The sequence below is a fragment of the Cebus imitator genome, unplaced genomic scaffold (genome assembly GCF_001604975.1).
Source record: "Cebus imitator isolate Cc_AM_T3 unplaced genomic scaffold, Cebus_imitator-1.0 Scaffold409, whole genome shotgun sequence".
Taxonomy (NCBI): domain Eukaryota; kingdom Metazoa; phylum Chordata; class Mammalia; order Primates; family Cebidae; genus Cebus; species Cebus imitator.
The window spans coordinates 102,254-114,422 of record NW_016107724.1 but is presented as its reverse complement, the minus strand read 5'-3'; the positions used below and the strand labels follow the sequence as shown (position 1 = coordinate 114,422).

The 12,169-nt window shown below is 35.8% G+C and overlaps 1 pseudogene; it reads left to right on the top strand.

Moving 5' to 3' along the window:
* The first annotated feature begins 1,345 nt into the window (after nucleotides 1-1,345).
* On the top strand, nucleotides 1,346-2,437 carry LOC108289655 (annotated as a pseudogene).
* The last annotated feature ends 9,732 nt before the right edge of the window (nucleotides 2,438-12,169 follow it).

The following is a 12,169-nucleotide window of genomic DNA, read 5'->3' as shown; positions in this document are numbered from 1 at the left end:
ATATTTATTTTTGCAGTAGTAAAATGGAACAATAATTCATGATTGTTGTGAAAGTTGTTGATTTACGGAAACCCTTTTAAGAACTTTTAAACAGTAAAATAAACTGAGAAATAAATTGATCTTTATGAATGCTAAGAAAACATATTATATTACACAGATAATTTTAGGAAGAACATTATATTCTTTTGGAGTCAACAAACTACTATAAATAATTCCAACACAAATTTATCAGAAGAATAATGACTAGGATATATCATATTTCTAATCTTTGTAGAATTATTTGGGGACTAGTATATATATTTATATGAAATATTAAATAAAATGACCTCTAAGGACTGTGTTTAGTGTTTATTTAACCCACTGTATTTAATATTTAATTACTTAATTTACATTTTGTTTGGAAGTCTTTGAATAAAAAGTTCTATTTGGTTGCTTTTAAGTCTGAGAAAAGGTGATTTAACAGACACAAACTAACTTTGCCTTGTTACTCATCAGTTGTGACAGCAACAATACCATGCCTAAGCAGATTGAGCCAAAAGATACCTCACATCAATTTAGTGTGTCAAATGCTCAGTGACTAGAAGACAATCTTGTACTTCCCAGTACAGAGATATTATTTGTTCCTACAGTGTAAAACCAAACAACTAATTATTAAAAATAACAGATGTGTAAATTAAAATACCAAAATTATTCTTCTACTTTGGCCAATTAATTGATTTTCAACACTTAACTTTTTGGCATGTTTTTCAAATGTGTATGTATTTCACATATATACACATATATATATATGTGTGTGTGTGTGTGTGTGTGTGTGTGAAATGAAAATAAATTGATACAAATAGTTGAACAAAATTCATTTTTAACCATGATGAAAATATGTGCTTATTATAGAACATCTTGACAATTCTAAAGAATTTAAAAAAATATAACAAACACATTTTGCATCCCTACAAAAGTATAGTATATGATTCTAGTCTTTTTCTCCATATGTATAATTCACAAATACACATACACACTCAAAAACATACATGAACACATCCACCATCCTTGGGTTTTATAGACAAAAACTTAGGAACATTAAATGAATACCTCTTGATGGAATATTTTTAATTTTTTAAACAATTTTTTTGCATACTTAAAATCCATCTCTCCTTCTGTTTACCAAGTTGTCTGAAAACCTTGCACATCTTTACATGAGTATCTCTTCACTCTGCTTTCCCAAAAAGGAACAGAATGCAAAATTTCCCATTGTCATGGTAATTCAGTACTTTCTACATGATATTTTTGTTGTAGGCCAAAAGACTGCCTTAATGTAAGAGTCGGTGAGAGAAATTAGAAACTGGAGCAGGAACCCGCATCCAGGAACAGAGCCCTTTGCTCCTCCCTCAGAATGAATGAAGACCAGAAATCAGATGTTTATGCCCAAGAAAAGCAGGAGTTCGTTCAGCACTTCTCCCAGGTCGTTAGGGTGCTGACTGAGGATGAGATGGGGCACCCAGAGACAGGAGATGCTATTGCATGGCTCAAAGAGGTCCTGGAGTACAACGCCATTGGAGGCAAGTATCACCGGGGTTTGACGGTGCAAGTAGAATTCCGGGAGCTGGTGGAGCCAAGGAAACAGGATGCTGATAGTCTCCAGTGGGCCCTGACTGTGGGCTGGTGTGTGGAACTGCTGCAAACTTTCTTCCTGGCCACAGATGACATCATGGATTCATCCCTCACCCGCGGGGACAGATCTGTTGGTATCATAAGCCAGGCATGGGTTTGGATGCCATCAATGATGCTATCCTTCTGGAAGCATGTATCTACTGCCTGCTGAAGCTCTATTGCCGGGAGCAGCCCTATTACCTGAACCTGATCAAGCTCTTCCTGCAGAGTTCCTATCAGACTGAGATCAGGCAGACCCTGGACCTCATCACAGCCCCCAAGGCAATGTGGATCTCGGCAGATTCACTGAAAAGAGGTACAAATCTTTGTCAAGTACAAGACTTTCTCCTTCTACCTTCCTGTAGCTGCAGCCATGTACATGGCAGGAATCGAGAAGGAGCATGCCAATGCCAAGAAGATCCTGCTGGAGATGGGAGAGTTCTTTTAGATTCAGGATGATTACCTTGACCTCTTTGGGGACTCCAGTGTGACTGGCAAAGTTGGCACTGACATCCAGGACAGCAAATGCAGCTGGTTGGTGGTCCAGTGTCTGCAACTGTCCACTCTGGAAGAGCGCCAGATCCCGAAGGAAAATTACCAGCAGAAGGAGGCTGAGAAGGTGGCTCAAGTGAAGGCATTATAAGAGGAGCTGGATCTGCCAGCCATGTTCTCACAGCATGAGGAAGACAGTTAAAACCACATTATGGGTCTCACTGAACAGTATGCAGCTCCCCTGCCCCCAGCTATCTTTCTGGGGCTTGCGTGCAAAATCTACAAGTGGAAAAAGTGACCTAGAGGCTGCAAAGGTGGGGAGACGAGGCTCTCAATAAATAAATTATTGTGTAATCTTAAAAAGAAAAAAAAAGAAATTAGAAATTATTTAATATAAATTAATCGGACTGACTGAAACAAATATTTGATCTTGTGGGTATCTCCTTTTATTCTTTATACTTCAGATGAAATATACTACATCTGCATATGTAAATAAACACATGTATTTATAAACAGGGAGAGCTTAGTTTATATTTGGACTTGAATCAATCTTTGCTGCTATAAAGTTGATCATGTATTAATAGTTTTCCTTAGTTATTTGGTACAAGAGAATCATGATCATTTCTATGTGTTGTGGTGTTATTCCTTCTGAATAGCACTGTAGTATTTTTCCTTCAGAATAGTATTGTAGTATTATTCCTTCTGAATAGTATTGTAGCATTATTCCTTCTGAATAGTATTGTAGTATTATTCCTTCTGAATTTGAAGGATCATTCATAAAAATAAAGACCAATCTAAAAGGTTCACATGAGATACATCATGTGTTGCCTGCCTAGAATAAAATTTAATGTTTATTCTAATTACAGATATTACAACTTTATACCTGTTTTCTCTTTGCCAGGGCTTATAATATTTTTTAGCAAGTTGTAACTATGTTCTCAGCTTCAGTATCTGGCAATCATAGGCCAGATATAACTGTATCATTGTGAGTTGGGTAGCTCTGCAGATTTCTTAAGGTGGTATATTCCCCTTTATTTTTCTCCAGGCACCCAAATGTTGATGGGTTCTGAGATCTCTTGGCTTCCATTGAACTCTATATTTCAATTGAACTTCATATTTCCTCTGTGTTTCATTATGTGGTTGTGGGATTTGAGGCTTTTGGACCAGAGAGCTTTGATGGAGATTTCTACAACTGCCTACCAATTTACATTTCATTTCAGTTAACATTTTAATTAACAGACCTATTTCTAGGGTCCTTTAAAGAATATTTTTATTATTCCACCTCCAAATATCTCGTCTATTCTCTCCTTTACATAGACATTTTAAAAAATGGTATTCCTTAAGATTGCATTTGGAAAGCATAGTAGAAGACAACGTTTTAAAGAAAAATCTGAAACACTGAACAATAAAATAATTAATTGTGGATTTTCTTTGGAATTAATTGTTACATATCATTCAAATTGGAAAGTTAGTTTTTATTTGCTCATTCTTACCTGATAAAATTCAACAGTAGAAGAAAGAATATAATAATGCGAATAAATGGTAAAAATCAAAGTATTAGACTTGGCATAGTTTTAAAATAATAAACAGAATATAAGCATAATAAATAGAATTTTATGATAAGTAGATATCGAAGAGATCTCAAAATCATATCATCCAACTATAAAGCTAAAGCTAGATTCCTTTCTACAATATTTTGGCTCAGATCCCTTTCAGAGTGCACTGAAACACTGTCTGTGAAGCAGGTTTGGTCTTTAGTTAGAACTAACTACTCCCTCTTTTGTTTATTTACAGAGCTTTGAAAAGGTCTTTGTCAAAGGCATAGAGAATACTTTTATGCCTGTATGTGATGTGTGTGCTCCTGGCTTAAGAGTGCATAGGTAGAAATCACCTTTGTATTTTCAGGAGTTGTATGAGCATCTGGGATGCAGGTAAATCAAAGGACCTTCCCCAGTAATAAGAACGATACATCCTTGGGAGTTAGCGTATTAAATTTTTAATAGCTCTCTTATAAAGCATTGTTATACTGGGCTGTGATTAGTGCCCCTTCGTGGCCCTTGTCTTTATCTTGAGATAATACATAAAAACTCTTGGGGTTTTATGTTTGTTTGTTTTTGCTTTCATTTATTTTTTGAGACAGGATCACATTCTGTTGCCCAGGCTGAAGTGCCATGGAGCAGTCTCAGCTCACTGCAACCTCCACTTTCCGGGTTCAAGCGATTCTCGTGCCTCAGCCTCCTGAGTAGCTGAGACTACATGTGTGCATCACCACACCCAACTAATTTTTGTATTTTTGGTTTTGCCATGTTGGCCAGGCTGGTCTTGAACTCCTGACCTCAAGTGATTCGCCTGCCTTGGCCTCCAAAAGTGCTGGAATTATGGGCATGAGCCACCATCCTTGGCCCCACCCAAAACCTGTTTCACATAGATTTATTTCAAATGCAAATATTGAGGCAATCGATGACATTTTCCCCACTGTTCATCTCTCTTCTACATACTAGATATCCCATCTTCAGTTACTCCAAACACATTTCATGGGGCATGATTTCAGTCATTTAAAAAGATCTACTGGTTCTTCTCATTTAGAAAAAAAATCATACATGTCCAGATTACTAGGAAAAATGGTTCTCAAAACTGAAATAGTATGTATTTGAACATATAGAGCAGGACCCACCTGATTCTCAGGAACTAACATCTGAGAGGCAATGATCTGCTTATTTCATGTTACGTGGAAAATCTGACTCTATACTTCTTTGGTAAGAGCAGTGTTGGACAAACTACCTTCCATAGGAGGTTAATAGGTGCTATATGAACACACGACAGAATTTCCGTGCATAATCTGTTCTCTGACCAAATTAGCTTGGAAAACTTTCAGTTAACTTGAGTTTTAGAACACTTTAATTTAAGAGGTTTTTAAATTGCAGGCCATGTTAGATCCCTAAGCTGCTATTATAATCGTGTCCATGATTCCCTGAGGGATAAACATAGAGCAGTGCTTCCCAAAATGCTTTGACACCAGACCCTTTTTATAGAGTGTCATGCAGGAAACATTTTGGAGTAGAATATTGTTACTCTTGGTGCATGAAAAAGTATAGTTTCTTTCCAAGTACAGGAAATACAGAATCACCTGAAAGGTGACATTGAAGTTATTCATGCAACATAAATCTGCCTAATTATTGTTGAAGATTTATGTTCCTCAGACCTAAATGCTGAACTGAACAGAAGATTAGGATGCAGCAAGAAAGCAAGGTGTTCAGGCAGCTGGTTCCTGAAACATGAATTGAAAAGTGGCAGTCCTCAAGGGGAGGCTGATTAAGAGCTGCAGCTAATTTTGGATCTCAAAGAGGAAATTCCTTGCACATACTAAGCTTCATAAAACTTTCGGGAGAGTAGGCAGGCGTCTTTACTTTGGGACAACGGTAGATTAAGTCAGAGTTTGAGTCTTGGGCTCACATCTTTGAGACAAACTACTTCTGTATTTCTTGGTGTCCGGCCATTTCTCTTTTGGTTTTCTCTTCGTGTTCAAGAAAAAGCTCTGAAAATACCAACTAGGCTCAATTTTGAGATGCATATGCAAATGAATATTTTTATCCTAGCTTGGATTGGAGGGGAACAATGTGCATTGTCATCCAACCTCCTGAAGGCAGCTCTAGTCTAAGTGGTTGAGTTCTAAGGAAAAGGCCAAGTGTATTGATAATCTTGTAAAATCTGTTTTATCAGATTCCTTTAACCACCTGGAGAGTTTTCATTTGCTGCTAGCTTCTAAAGCCTGGAGCGTTCTACATTTATTAAGGAAAATGATTCCTTCACAGATTGTGTTGGACAGAAATTCTAGTTCTCTTTTGCCTTTTGGTTTTGTTTGTTTGAGGCAACCACATTGCCTTTTGATTTACCTTGAGGTGACAACTGAAGGAAATAACACATCCTCTTAATTTTTGAAATTCTCTATCTCTTCTTGTGATTATCTTTTTCTAATATGCTACTTAGGTTTTTGAAACAAAAGGCAAGAATTCATAGTTATTCCTTTCAAATGCAGTTTCTGATGATTTAGCCCATTCATCAAATCTCTATATTTGACTCTTCTTCTCTGATGTATTTTGTCATATCAATGAATCTTATCATCTACAAATGTATTACGTATACTCTCTAATTCTTCATTACAGCCGTTAATAAAATGGCAACAGATCAGAATCAACACATTAATAGTTTCTTGGTGTGATAATATAAGCACTTTCTTTCCACCTTAATTACATTAATATCTACCCATATTTCTCGGTATTATTCCTAAGGATATCTTGAGATACAGTGTCAAATATCTTGTCAATTGCAGGCACAAAGGGGAAATGAGAGAATTCAGGATCATATCAGACATTTATTAATAGGCTGAGTAATATTCCCTACAAATACTAAAATAAGTGAAATTTTATAGTACTGTTATTACTTGCTCCATAACAGTTTTCTGATCTGGCTCAGAAAATACCCATATACCCACATAACACTCATATAAACAAATTTGTATTATTTATTACAAACACTTTCCACTCAATTCACTTGAGAAAATCGGTTTTCTAATGACACAGACTTGGTCCTATGTAGATCTGACATTTACTGGCTGTGAACCTTATCAAAGTTTTTTTTTTTTAATTTTTTTTTTTAACATCCTGGTTGTCAGTTGCCTCATTTCTAAGTAGGAATTAAGAAAAAAATAAATATTTAAAGTGTCTGGCATAATCCTGGTACTTAAGAAAATTTTCAACAAAGATAGGTTTTCTTAACAAAGCTTACTACAATTATCTTAATAATATAAATCTCATGGGTAAAGAGTAGCCATTTTTTTTTACTGTTAAATGACATGAGTATAAATTCTAAGAGTTGTATGAACTGGGACTATAGTGAAATAGATGTGATTTATCAATGAAATCAATAGAAATTTGCACTCTGAATATAGGAGTATAACATAGAGTAACAATCAAAATAACATTACACAGAAAAATAATTATGAATGCCTACCATATATTCTAGCCTCTGTTGATGTTAGGAACAGGAAGGAAGGATGGAATCTCCTTTCAAGGTGAGATTCAAAGCATGGACCCTTCTATACAACAGTCCACAATCTAGTGAAGAAAACTTACGGAAAGCAAATAATTGCAATTCAATATGCTGGGTTATTTAAAAGTAGGTCATGCAAAGTATTTGGGATGCAATAAAATTGGTTCAGTTTACAAAGACTGAACTCCAAGATTACACATAGGAAAATATAGGAGAGGGCACACTTTTGCTGTTTTATATTGTGAGTGGAAATTTTAAAGAGAACAGGTTTTTTGTTTGTTTTGTTTTTTGCTTAGGAAATGATGAATTTGGTGTGGTTGGCTCACACACCTGGCTTGAACTCTCTAAAAAATAGAATTCAAATATGTATTTGTTAACCTTCCATGACATGTTTAGAACTGTAGGTGCTGTTGATTTATAGAGATGTATTTAGCCATTTAGGAGAAATAATGCACTGGAATTTAGAGCTAATTAAATTTAATGATGAATGAGAAACAGATCAAGATGAATTTAAATATCTAACTTGGGTGACTAAACAGATGGTAGTTAAATCAATAGAATTAGGAAATTACTGAAAAATAGCAGATTTGGGGGATATGTGGAGCTTTGAGCTATTCAGAGAAATAATCTGTAATGTGACATCAGAAGCCATTTGCCAATTTAAGTTCCAGTGCTCATAAGAATTAAGAAAAAATTAAATCTTTAAAGTAATAGGAATTAAGAAAAATTAAATATTTAAAGTAGTAGGAATTGAGAAAAAAATTAATTTTTTTTTTTTTTTTTTGAGGCGGAGTTTCGCTCGTTACCCAGGCTGGAGTGCAATGGCGCGATCTCTGCTCACCGCAACCTCCGCCTCCTGGGTTCAGGCAATTCTCCTGCCTCAGCCTCCTGAGTAGCTGAGTAGCATGCGCCACCATGCCCAGCTAATTTTTTGTAGTTTTAGTAGAGACAGGGTTTCACCGTGTTGACCAGGATGGTCTTGATCTCTTGACCTCGTGATCCACCCGCCTCGGCCTCCCAAGGTTCTGGGATTACAGGCATGAGCCACCGCGCCCGGCCGAAAAAAATTAAATATTTAAAGTATCTGGTATAATCCTGATACTCAGAAAAATTTCAACAAAGAAAAGTTTCTAAGGAAACCAAAGTTATTACGATTATCTTAATAGTATAAATATCTTTTGTATCTATGTGTTTATCAATGAAATCAATAGAAATTTGCAGTTTGAATTTAGGATTACACTAAATTATTAAGATAATCGTAATAACTTTGGTAAGTGTTTCTCTGAATAGCTCTTGTACCTATAGGTACAAGTTTTATATGCCATCTGTATCATTTTTCATTTTATTATGATTAGATAAATTACATGTTTATTACAGAAAAATATAAAACTTATAAATAGAATATAAAACCTTCTCCTAATCACACCAACTGTTAATAATTATAGGGGTTATCATTTTGGCAGATATTCTTCTAAAATTGAGGTTATAATGCTCATTCTCTTTTTCCACTTAACTTTTTATCATGAGCATATTTCCATGTTCCTAGATATTAATTTAAAATTAGTTACATGGTTTATAGTATTGTATTGATGAAGTCGGATATCCCCCTGACCCCTTTGCAGGCGAGAACTGGAGTATGTCAGCACAGCAACTAACCAGCTGCTTCAGTGTTAGTAAGGGCAAACCCCACCCACTCTGACCTGCTGCATTCCAATGCTTGCTGGAGGGAGGAAGCAGGTGCATGAGTGCAGGATCTGGGGCAAGCGCTTTTGGGGACCAGCAGGAGCAAATTCTGTAATGGCCCTGCAGCAGTGTCTAGGGGGATGCCTGAGACCCCTGAAGACCCAGAAAAAGTGTTACAGTACTCTTCTAGCTCTGCTGTCTGCAGACAGCTTAAAACACAGTGGGCCCTCTGCTTATCTTGAGTGAGGCAGTTGCCTTCCTCCAGCTAGGGCAAAGGGTCAGTGTGACAGCCTTCCGTATCCGTACTTATGGCACCCAAGCTCTTTTCTGGCATCCAGGAGGAATGAGTTCACAATATGAACTGGAGAACGGTAAATGTGGGGGATTTTACTGCTAATGGAGGTGGCTCTCAGCAGGAAGGGGAGCTGAAAAGGAGACAGTAATCTTCCCCTGAAATCTGGCCATCTCTAGTCAGATTCTTCTCCAAGTACCACTGTCAAGCTGTCCCTCTGAAGTCAAGCTGCTTCTCTCTGATGTCCAACCATCCTTCATCTGCTTCTCTCTGCCAGCTGAGCCTGGAGTTTTCGTGGGCACAGGATAGGGGGTAGGGCAAGCCATGGGTGTTTTGGAAAAGGCAACATTCAAGCAGAAAAACAGGGATATAAGTTCTCACTTTGGGCCATGGTATCAGGCTTTTCAGCTTGAGGATGGGGTCCTCGCAAGAGACTTACTCTCTTTTGCCCAGAATTTCCCTGCCTCCTGTCCCTATCATTATATAAACAGACCTAGTAAAAATTTATTTGATTCCATACTAATATTTTAGGTGTTTCAATTTGTTATAGTAAAATACTGATATGTTTACTATCTTTTCAAAAATATGTGAGTACATCTCTGATCTTTCTCTATTTAACTACATTTCTAGAAGTGGAATTAATTTAACAAAATATATGAACATTAAAGGAGATTGATGGAGAGTATCAAATTGCCCTCCAGAAAGTTGGTCCTACTTTGCATTTACTTTCTTACCCATTTCACTAGACTTAATTGTAATTGTGAAGTTGAAATTCATGTCTCCTGATTGGCTCTGTCTTTAAAAACAACTTCCTTCCCTCCCTCCCTCCCTTCCTTTCCTTTCCTCCCTCCATCCCTTCCTTCCTTCCCTCCCTCCCTCTCTGTCCCTATCCCTCCCTCTCCCTTCCTTCTTCCTTCTCTCCCTCCTTTCTTCCCTCCCTCTTTCCCTCTTTTTCCTTCCCTTCCCTCCCTCTTTCCCTTTCCTTCCCTTCCCTCCTTCCACCCCCTCTCCTCCCTTCCCCTTCCCCTTCCCTTCTCCTTCTCTTTCTTTCCCTTCCCTTCCTCCCTTCCTTCCTTCCTCTGAACAGAAAATGTATAGCCATGTAGCAATAGCCTCCCTCTTTACAATTATGTTAACTCTAAAAACAGATTTATCTTAGAAACTTGAGAAAATCTCTTTATGCCAAAGAAAATATTAATGTAATCTGGAGCTCTAAACCTAAATTTAGGAATTTTGGTGATTTATTTTGTGTGTCTTGGTCAGTGAGAAAGAGAGGAGAAGGTACATATGCATATTAAATATATCACTGATAAGAAATATTGGTGGCCACTAAAAGGATAAACATGTAAAATATTAGAATAGTATTAATCATTTCACTATACATTAGTTTACTATTCAAAGAAATTTTACAACTTGCTGAGTAGTCAAAAGTTGAAAGGACTAATAAGCCTTTTAATAATTTAAGAATTTTCATAACACCTGAATAAAATAGATTAGGAAACAAGTCTGATAAATTTTATATCAGAATTTCAAGAGACAGTTATGAAGATTATACAAATGAATTTACTGATATTTTGTAAAAGTGAATTTATTTTCTCATCACGTTCAGTTTTATACTGTGTCTGCCTTTAATAAATTTACTTATTATTGTTTTTTTTTGTGTCTATGATTGTAATATGTAAATTCCAGGAACATGTGGCTCTTCTGTATTTGCAATGAAAATTTATCTTGAAATATAAGAATGCAAGTCTTCTGTTATTAGTGTCCTGAACAACTCAAGCCCTAGGGAAATGCTCTTCATTTGTACAAATTAGAGAATTATAATCAGAAATTTAAAAGGCAGTTATGTTCATGACTGTAGGACTGAGATGCCATTTATTCATTTCTCTTGAGACTTGTGACTTATTAGGAAATTGGAAAGTTGTTTTGCGTTTGTTTGTTCAAATTCTAGCTTCACTTTATAATTAGAATTAATATCTTATTTGTTTCCATTCGTGTAATAAAGCAACTGAGAAGCCTTATTCTGGACTCTGGTCAACAAAGGAGCATGTTCTCTTTCTGGGATTATCCCTCAACATGTTGATCACACCACAGAATTTTACTTTTTGTTTTTTGTTTTTTTTCAAAAATCAAACAATTTGTTGAAATAAAAATCAGCAAATATCTCTGATGTTGACCCATGGAAGAGAAGAATAATGCCGTGTAAAAATCAAAAGACCTAGTTTTTAGTCTTGTTACAGAGTAATCTTAATCAAGTTATTAACAACTTATGTAAGTTGCTAATGACACTTGAGAAATGAGGAGACAAGTGATCTCTAAAGTATTTAAATGTCATAATATTATATAATGATATGAGTTTAACTAGCAAAGGGGGAATCTAAAGTTTGGAAGTATAAAGGATTGGGCTGATTAATCAGACCTCTAATGAAGTAAGTGCACCAAGTTAATATAATAAAATGCTATACTTATAACTAGCTAAATTTTATTTCATCTACCCGTGAAGTTTCACTTTTATTTTCTACCATTGCTTTTGAAGTTTTAATGACTGAGCATGGAAAATATAAGGAAATGATAGCAAAACTCTCTCTTAATGCTCTAGATAGTGATAGTAGAAAAATCTACTAATAGTGAAAAGTTTTCAAGGAGTCTCAGACTCAAGTGCCAAAGCACATTTGATCACACGTGATCCCATTTATGAGTTTAATTTTAATCAGTTTGCAATGAAATATAAATTAGATTGGATGAATTCAAATATTTATTGAAATGAAAACTACCATAAAGATAAACATAAATGACAAACTAACGTATGTGTGCAATACACATGCCAAATAATTTGTTTATTTAACAAAAGACAAAACATTGGGCAAATATATAAAATCCTAATTCATCAACTATATGCTATGTTCAAATTGATTAGCAATTAAGGAAATGCAAATTTTAAAGAAAAATATGTTATATTTTACTTCTCAGTATGGGAGTGTTTTAAGAGCATAGTAATACGAGGTC